This window comes from Otolemur garnettii, unplaced genomic scaffold (assembly GCF_000181295.1).
Source record: "Otolemur garnettii isolate 467f Iridium unplaced genomic scaffold, OtoGar3 scaffold00085, whole genome shotgun sequence".
Lineage (NCBI taxonomy): Eukaryota > Metazoa > Chordata > Mammalia > Primates > Galagidae > Otolemur > Otolemur garnettii.
Window position 1 is genome coordinate 446,409 of NW_003852480.1, and position 9,866 is coordinate 456,274.

Sequence of the window (9,866 nt, forward strand, 5' to 3'; positions counted from 1 at the left end):
CAGCACTTTCATCTCTAGTTCTTAGGTGTGAAATTTACCAGGGCTGTAATTAGTATGTTTCACACCTGAGTAAATTTTCTCCTAAGACATTCAATTTCCACACTGCTGATCAACTTATTTTGCAATCCAATATTTTAACCCTGAATTGTGAACATGAGAAATAGATAGAGGATATTTGCTTTGACAATACAGAAAAATGATACTACTAACAATATTTTGTTTACCAAAAAAATTCTTCAGGAATTAAATTAAGATGATGTTTAAAAATTCTTACAATTTCCATACATACAAAGATATCTTTGTTTTATGTTTTGATGCCCACCAAATTTAATTTTTTCCATGTGATATTTTAGGCATCATTAAATGTTTAACACAATTTTTATTTATAAACAGTTTGCCACAACTTTGCTAAAATGTTCTATTAAATACTTAAAAACTAATACTGTAATAGAGTACTAAGCAGTCTACTCACTTCTAATCTTTTCATCCACCAACCCAATCTTTTCATAGTAAAAGAAATCACTAATTGCAATCATTCTTCCACTGAAAAATGTGTATAACTTCTAATAAATCTCGTATTCTTTACTATGGTCCAAAGAACCTGCATGGTTTGGTCTGGCCACCTATTCAACCCCTGTCCTGAAGATCCCTCTGGCTAAGCATGTGCAGACCAGGCTGGTTTCTATATATAGGCTTCTCAGCTTCCCACACACTGTTCCTTTGGCTTGTAACTCTCTCCCATTCAGTGCCCCCTGCCACTCCCTGCTCTACTCCTATTCAGACTTCAGATTTCAGCTCAATATTCACTTTCCGAAAATGTCTCTCTGATCATTCTTTTTGGTAAGATCCTACCACTGCCTTGATCACCCTTACAACAATTTTACACACAAATTCAACTGTATATTTATATTTATCTATGCCTCCTGAGAGGACCAGAATCAGTCTGCTTGCTGTCTCCTGTTTACCTATTATCATATCACAGTGATTGATATACAACCAGTGAAAACTAATGAGTGAATTAAAAGCGTTGTGTGAATTACATAGCACCTTGGAAATGGAAAGTGGCAAATACTAAGGTTAAAGGTATTTACATAAATTTCATCATCATGTATATTCATAATTCATATTAGACAATTACCTAAAAGAATGAATACAAAAATGTAATGATCAAAGTACACAATATGTTACCTTTAACCTGAGAGGATTTCTACATTTAAATGTATAATGCCTTAATGCTAATAAGATATCAAAATTTTCTTGGGCATACTCATATACTTACCAAAGACATTGTCAGAAGCCTTCAGCATTACAACTAAGCCCTATTTGAAGCATATTTACAAATGGCATAGATCTCCACCCATATTTATAGTCAGATTTGTTTTTCAGATAAGTTTTCCTTTTCTTTCTTTCTTTTCTACAATTTTCCCAACATGTTACTGCAGAGTTACTTGTCTTCAAGCACTTATAAAAAATTTTATTGTTTCCTTAATCACCTTGTTTTCAAATAAGGTTCCACTTTATTTCCAATAGCACCAAATTCCTAAATTTCAGCAAGGCTAATTTTTCATTAATCATTATTGGCACTCTTGTTACCACGTTATGTTATACAGAAAACTTGGCATTTTAAAATTACGAACTGCTTTGAAGTTGAGACAGTCTCCATAGTTAACTATCTCAACATTTGGAATCGAGCAAAAGTAAATCAACTTAAAGAGTATTAACTCATAATAGATTAAAGATTTAAACCTATGACACAAAACTGTAAAAACTCTAGAAGAAAGTATGGGAGAAACTCCTAACAATATCAGCTTTGCAAAAGAATATATGAAGAAGACCCTACAGGAAATCACAGCCATAACAAAAATAAATACATGGAACCTGATCAGGTTAAAAAGTCTCTGCACAGCTAAAAACACAATCAACAAAACAAAAAGACAAACTTCCAAGTTGGAAAAGATATTTTTATGTTATGAATCTGACAAAAAGCTAATCACCAGAATATACAGAGAACATAAGCAAATCAACAAAGAGCAAAGAACTCCATTAAAATCTGGGTGAGAAACAGGAACAGAGTCTTTTCTCATGAGGACAAATGAATGGCCAGGAAACTCACGAAAAAATGATGACTAGAGAAATGCAAATCAACCCACTTTGAGATGTCACCTAATCCCAGTGAAAATGGACCACATCACAAGGTTCCAAAGCAATAGATGCTGGATGATTGCATAGAGAAGGGTTACTCCTGCACTGCTGGTGGGACGGCAAATTAGCCTCTATGGAAAGAAGTATGAGAAGTCCTCATTAGACTAAAAGTAGACCTTTCATTTGATCCTGTAATCTCTTTACTAGGTATTTACCCAAAAGAAAAAAAAGTCATTTTATCTTGAGGGCATTTGCACTCAAATGTTTATAGCAGCTCAATTCACAATCACAAAGGTGTGGAAACAACGCAAGTACCCATCAACCCATTAATGGATTAATAAATTGTGGTATATGTATACCATGGAATACTATTCAGCTATAAAAAGATGGAGGTTTGCATCATTTGTTACAGTTTGGATGGATTTAGGGAGTATATCATAAGAATGGAATTTCAGGCACTCCATGTACTCAATACTAAGTTGAAACTTACAGATTAACAACAACATGCACATATAAGAGAAAAAAAATTTAAATTCAAGAAGGGGCAGGAGAGCATTTGGTAAGTTCGAACCTAATGGGTATAATGTATGGACCATTGGCACACTTCCTGGGTGAAGGTCACAACTATAACTGGGACTTTACCTTACAAATACAAACAATATAACCTAATCATATGTACCCTCATGTAAATCTGAAATTTTAAAAAAAGGGTAAAGTATTCCTTTCTAGATATAAATTTTAAGGGAAAGAAGAAAATGACAGTTGATTAGGCAATGTGTCAATTGCAAGAGGAATTTTAATGTTTTTTCAAAGATGTTCAAAATGAGAGAAATGCAAATATTATGGTTTTGTGCATGAGAATCTGCTTTCATGCATGGTTAAATCAAAGATGAAGAAAAGTGGTAATGCTTTCATGGAAACAAAATATAAGTTTTGCTACTTATACAAATATTGCAAGGGGAGATGCTTATTCACAAAATACCTATTGAATGTCATTAAAAAAAGATAAAATTATTTGAAGAGTAAAAGTCAAAGAAAATTATTTTTTCTGTATTCCTTTGACCATAATAAGGTCAAAAATAACTTCTTTAAGCAGCCAGAGACATTTACACAAAACTCAAAACAAGGATTCAGTAGATTTACTGTTTTTTTAATAGATATTTTCTGATTAAAAAAAGAAATATTTTATTCTCCATCTTTCATGTTTATTTAAATTATCCATCTTTTTTATCATATTTACTTTTAATTTTTGACTAAAATAGTATAATTTGATAATTTGTACTAAAATGACAATGCAAATTGTTGAGGGTCAGGGTCTCAGTTACCTGAACCCAGCTGACTGAGCTGAACTAGAAAGTTCAGCCAAGGCATGGTGGAAAGCAAAAGCCAAAGTCTGTGGAAACCCAAAATAAAACTGGAGCAGCAGAGGCAGGATGACTAGAGAGCAAAGGTAACCTACACAAGTTCCACTATAACAAATAAAAATTTTATTTAAGAACAAAGAGAAAGCTTAGAGCACTTTCAAAGAGAGTTGTAAGTGGTTACCCTCATGAATCCGAAGAGGTGAGAGAGACAGAGACGCAAAGAAACTGCAGAGGTGTAAACATCTCCCTTCTCTCCATTTGAAACTGGCTGCAACTCTTTCATTGGCCTCTCTGGGCCTCCAGGAATTATTGCCCTTTTCTATTTGTCATTGATTATTGTCTGTTTCTATTGGTCATTGGTTACCCAGGTCATCTCTTACCCACATTCTTTTCCCTCTTCTTGACTAGAGCGATTCTGTTGAGTTCTGTTTTCTTGACTAGAGCTGTTCTTGACTTGAGCTGTTGGTGAAGGTTCCTATGGGCCCTCCCAGACTCCCTTGCTCAGCAGCCCAAGCTTTCCTCCCATCCCTCCCCCTCCTTGAAGCCCCTTTCTTTGTGTCCCTTCTCACAAACTTAATGTTAAGTGTCTCATAAATGTGCACTTTTACTTAATGTTTAGGTTTAAAATATACTGATGTTTAGTTTCACTGTTATAGTCAATACCATCATTCTAAGCAGTGTTTTTCTTAAAATGATATAAATTATAATATTTTAGGATTGTGTGAAATTAATCCCCAAATCCCACTGTGGTGTACTTTGCATCACCACTGCAGCCCCTTGGCTTGACTTCTAGTCCCTTCTCCGGCCTTCCTTTTCTACCTGACCCTGGTATTCACTTGCGCCATTTCTTAACAACCTCACGTATCACTCATCTTTCTGGAATTCTTTGCTAAAATACTTTCTCCTTTGTCTTCTAAAACCTTACCTACTTATTCCAGTTCTGCCAGGCCTCCCACTTCTCTGAAGTTCTCAATTAACATTAAAAGCACATTCTTTTTTATAGAATGGAAGCTCCCTGAGGGTATAGGTTTACTAAAATCTCTCTTTCCTTGAGTGCTGTCCCTACAGAGTTGAACACTTTCTGGTACATTAAATAATGCTTTCAGTAAATATCTGCTGAACAAACAAATGGAAATGACAATAATTTCTCTTGCTAAAATCATCAGTCTTTTCAGCTTCTTTTATTACCTTCTCCAAATGCATAACAAGTTCATCTCGATGGAAGCCAACAGTTAACAGGGTTTGGATCTGCAAGTCTGGATCTTTTTCCTCTAAATTCTAGTCCTGCAAACTGAGCGCCTAGCTCCAGTTGAATGGGACACCCTGTGTCATGGTGCCCTGATGACAAGTTAGGCTTCACATAATATGAACAAATTGTAGCACTCGATTTATATGTACTAGCCTCTAAGGAAATGTGATAAATACTAGTGATATGTGACTTAGAATAATAATAATAAAGATAAATTAGAAAATAGATTTTTAGAGCTCTATTTGCCTTTATAAACTTGGTGAAGAATGTCAAATTACACAACATGGAAACTTGATTTTAAGATGGCATTTCATTTTTGCACTATAATGGGTTCTAAACACTACCACGGTGTCTCCAAACTCGCCTATAAAATCGCCATACAAGAGGAAAATGGAAAATTGTAGCTAAATCCACCTTTATTTACAAAATACATATTACAAAATATATAAAAAATTTCCTCTATGCATTGGCCACCTCTTTGTAACATTTAATAATTAATATTTTGTAAATAAAGACACATTTGGCTAAAACTTCCCATTTCTCCTTATATGACAATTTCATGGGTGAGTTTTGGGACACCCTGTACTTACCAGAATGTGTTCTTAGGATGAGTAAGTGACTTTCAGCCCTGATGTGAGCTGTGCTGTGCCCTGTAGCTGCCTAGAAGCCACGCACGGCCTGCCCTTCTCTTCCCTTCAGAACTCAGCAGCCCTTAATTGCCAGCTTACCCTAATTATCCCTCTCCATTGTCCTTGTCCTGCTAATTCCTTGCACCCTAACCCCCATCTTTGCACCAAAGTCCTTTTTCTTCTTAGGTTATTATTTTATACTCTTAAAATACAAAATAGGTGTATGGTGATTTTTTATTTCAATTTGCTTTCCTTGTAGGAAAAAGCAGACAAAAAAAAAAAAAGAGGAAAAAATCAACAAACTGAAAAGTGATGTTCATTCATGTAGAAAATTATAAAGTGAATCTTCGTTGATTCTGATTTTTTTTAAGTACATAACTTTCATTGCTCTGTCACAACACCGTATCCGGGCACTTCCCTTCTGGTCTCTGAAGCTCAGACCTAGAAAATAAATTTCCTTGAAAGGCAATTAAAGTAAACAGTGAAGGTTACTTACGAGCCGGCCCAAATACCTCTGTCGCTTTTACTTTAAAAAAAAAAAAAAATTCCCAGCTTTGTTAAAGAAGCCAAAAAGTAGATGCGTTTGAAGCCAAGGACCCACATACCACACTGCTGTGCGCCAACCTTTATGTTGCATCCTGACTTTGAGCTGTTGGACAACACGCTATCAAAACAACAGACTGATTGATTGACTATCTAACATTCACAAGGATAATATGAATTTACACGTAGCACACTAATATAATATTAATAGCCTTCTATTTTTGAGGAAAAAATTGCAGGTCTGATTTCTTTTGAAATATTTTCACTACATATCCACAAAATATAAAAACTAATTTTGTACATTTTTGCTTTGTAATAATTAATCATTATTTATCTAAAGACAGCTCTACATATGTAGAATGTTTAGGGATCATGATTACTTTTTATTTGATTTCCTCTGTTTTTCTCCTTCTACTTTCTCTCTCCCACCCCTTCACCTCTTTCTTTCTCCCTCTCGCTCTCTTTTTGTCTCTTTCATTAAACCCAGAGGACATCAGGTTTGACGTGGCAGCTGTCCAGAGGGATTTACTCCCAATCATTTTGATCTAATGTGCTTTGTCTATGTGATGACAAAGCAATAGCATATTTTTCATCAAAGGCAGGAAATGCATTATTCTTTCTTTGATCTCTGGAGGGGAATTTTTGAGGAGAAAGGTGAAAGGATAGACCTTAAGACTTTTCTTAATGGTCTACTCTGAAAATAAATAAACTACTTTTATGCAAAAAGTTAAAAATTCCCAAATGCACATTTCCAAAATAAATAAGGGCTGATTTTTTTTTTATTAATCTTTGAACCTTTAAATAAAACATAATTCCTCCCCTTTTAGACAGCGATGTATGTCTGAGCCCCTATTTGGGGATCCTTCCTCACTTGGAAGCCTGATTCTATATTTGTAGCTAGAAAATAAGATCTTTGGAACTCACTGCTACATGTATCTTGAGAAGCGATACCTCCGAGGTCCTTTTTCTCTGTGTCCTCTCACTTTTTCTGCACTAGCGGAGTTAGTTACCTTTCCCTCTTGCCTTTCCATGTCTCCTTTTCATTCTCATCACTGAACTCATTTCTTCCATCAGCTGACTGTAGATCAGACATTTGGCCTTATACTCAATTCATTTATGTTCCTTTTTCTCAGTGTGTATCTATATGAGTGAGTGTGTTCAGGTGTATTTGTGTGTAACTCTCTCCTTTATGGAATGCTTTCTTTACCTCTCAACTCATTTTGCCCTTTCCTTCAAGTTAAGTATAAATTATAATTTGTAACTTCAAGAAGAAGTTCTGAAAACCACAAACAAAATTTAATTGCATAATTCACTCAATATATAGTTTATGCAACATATTGTAGAAACCATTACAAATTGAATAATAAAAGTTATTTCTTTGGGTGGCACCTGTGGCTCAGTAGGTAGGGTGCCAGCCCCATATACCGAGGGTGGTAAGTCGAACCCACCCCTGGCCAAACTGCAACAAAAAAATAGCCAGGCATTGTGGCGGGCGCTGTGGTGGGTGCCTGTGGTCCCAGCTTCTTGGGAGGCTGAGGCAAAAGAATCACCTAAGCCCAGGAGTTGGAGGTTGCTGCAAGCTGTGATGCCACAGCACTCTACCAAGGGTGATAAAGTGAGACTCTGTCTCTACAAAAAAAAAAAGTTATTTCTTAAGTATGCCAAATCCATGCAATTATTTAAGGCAAATAAGAATTATGAGAAAAAATTTAAAATTCCAGTCAATGTGTAAAAAGTGTTTATATGGGGCGGTGCCTATGGCTCAAAGGAGTAGGGCACTGGCCCCATGTCCCAGAGGTGGTGGATTCAAACCCAGCTCTGGCCAAAAACTGGAAAAAAAAAAAAGCGTTTATATGAATTTTATAAAATATCCTGAGGGTTCACAGATGTGTTTCAGTCTTCAGGGAAAAAGCAACAGTGCAAATATTTTCTTAAGTCTTGAGGATAACAAGTAGACAGATTGGTAGACAATTATAAGAGGCAAAAAAAAAAAAAATGGCATTAACAGTGTAGAAAAAAGAGAGTTTTAAAAATAGGGAATATTTTCACATAGCAAAATATATTGTATCTAAATGTGTAGGGGCTCTTAAGTCAGGTGGGGCAGGGCATGATATTTCTTAATTGCCAGGGAAAGAACTGTAAACGTGATTAGGTAAACAAAAGGAAGGTAAATGATTAAAAGGATGCAATATCCAGTTCAGCACTTAAAGGTTTGGATTTAAGATTGTTAAGTACGTGCTGTTTTCGGAGGAAAAATTTAGAGGCTGAGAATCCAGGTAAAGGAATGTTACAATAATCTAGGCCGAGATGACAGACAAGATCCTGATTCATGGTAGAAAAGGGGGGTCTGGAAAGGGCATGAGAAATATTTATGTATTTCAGAATAAATATCAAGTGGGGCAAGAGATAGCTGACAAGGAAAAATACACCTTTGAAAGTCTGACTTTGAACCTTAAGGTCACAGTGGAGGTCCACTAATAAAATTTGAGAAAGGGAACGAACAGAGAAGCTACAAAAGATGGGATCATCGTCCTCATTTTTTTTCCTCTTCAATATTGAAGTTTATACAATTTACTTTTTTCAGAACTTCTCTCCGAGGGTAAATACACTTCTCAGCTTGGTGAATGTTGGGTTTGGCTTTGTGACCTTCTTTAGAAAATAGAATGTAAATGGAAAAGACCATTTGGAAATCTTGGATAATAATTTCCCAGTTGTTAATGCTTTCTAAGCACACTGAAGATCCCATGATCACCATGAGAAGACCATGCCTTATTAACATGGTTTAAAGCCCTTCTTATCATGGTCTCTAAATTGAGACGTATGAAGCAGACATGGGTGCAATCTAAATTTTGCACACCTGAAATTTAACTAGTTGCACTAAACTATTGGAGAAATTGATAACTGAGTTTATGTTGAATTTGATATAAGGATTTCAGATGGAAACATTAACATATTAGAAATAATTAGAAAGTTACAAGAACTTAAAATTTCCTCACCCAAAAATTATGGTCAAAGAAGAGAAAATAAAATAAAAAGGCTAAGAGGAACTATATTACTATTCACAAGACTAAGAAAATATAATTGGGAAAGAAGAAAGAGAACAAAATTTTTGCTGAAGCACAGCTTGGTAGTAAACATAAAGGCTGTAATGAGAGGTGACCTAAGCATCAAATTTCCGGTCTGAAATTTTGGACTTGTATCTTCAAATAAGTCACTAAATTTCTCTGAGCCTCAGTGGTTTTTATTATTCAAATAGGAATATTTGTTGCATAGTGTTGTTCTGGAATTTAAAACAATAATGTATGTAAGATGCATAGAGAAATGAGTACTGGTACACTGTTGGAGATGCCGCAAACTAGTACAGCTTCTACGGAAAACAATGTAGAGATTCGTCAAAGACCTGAAAGTTGACCGAAATTTTACCCAGCAATCTGTGAACTGGGGCATGTATCCAAAAGGAAGGAAATGATTTTATCAAAAAGTCACCTACACTTGACTGTTTGTTGCAGTGCATTCACAAGCCAAACACATGGAATCAACACAAGTGCCCATCAATTGAGTAAATTAAGAAAATGTGGTATATGTATATACCATAGAGTCCCATTTAGCCATGAAGAAACGTGACTTAACTCCTTTGCAATAATATGGATAGAACTGGAGACCATTCTCTTAAGTGAAGCATCTGAAAACGGAAAAACAGACACCACATGTACTCACTATTAAAATAAACTAACTGATCTGCACCCCTGTGCACAGATGGAAGGGGAACCCAACAGAAATCAAGCAGATTGGGGAGGAGGAGGGAATGGGTGCCATCATACCTAATGGGTACAATGAACTCTTTCTGGATGACAGGCACACTTACAACCCTGACTTAAGCAGTACAAAAGCAATCTATGAGATTAAAACATTTGTCCCCCCATAATAGTCTCCATCATA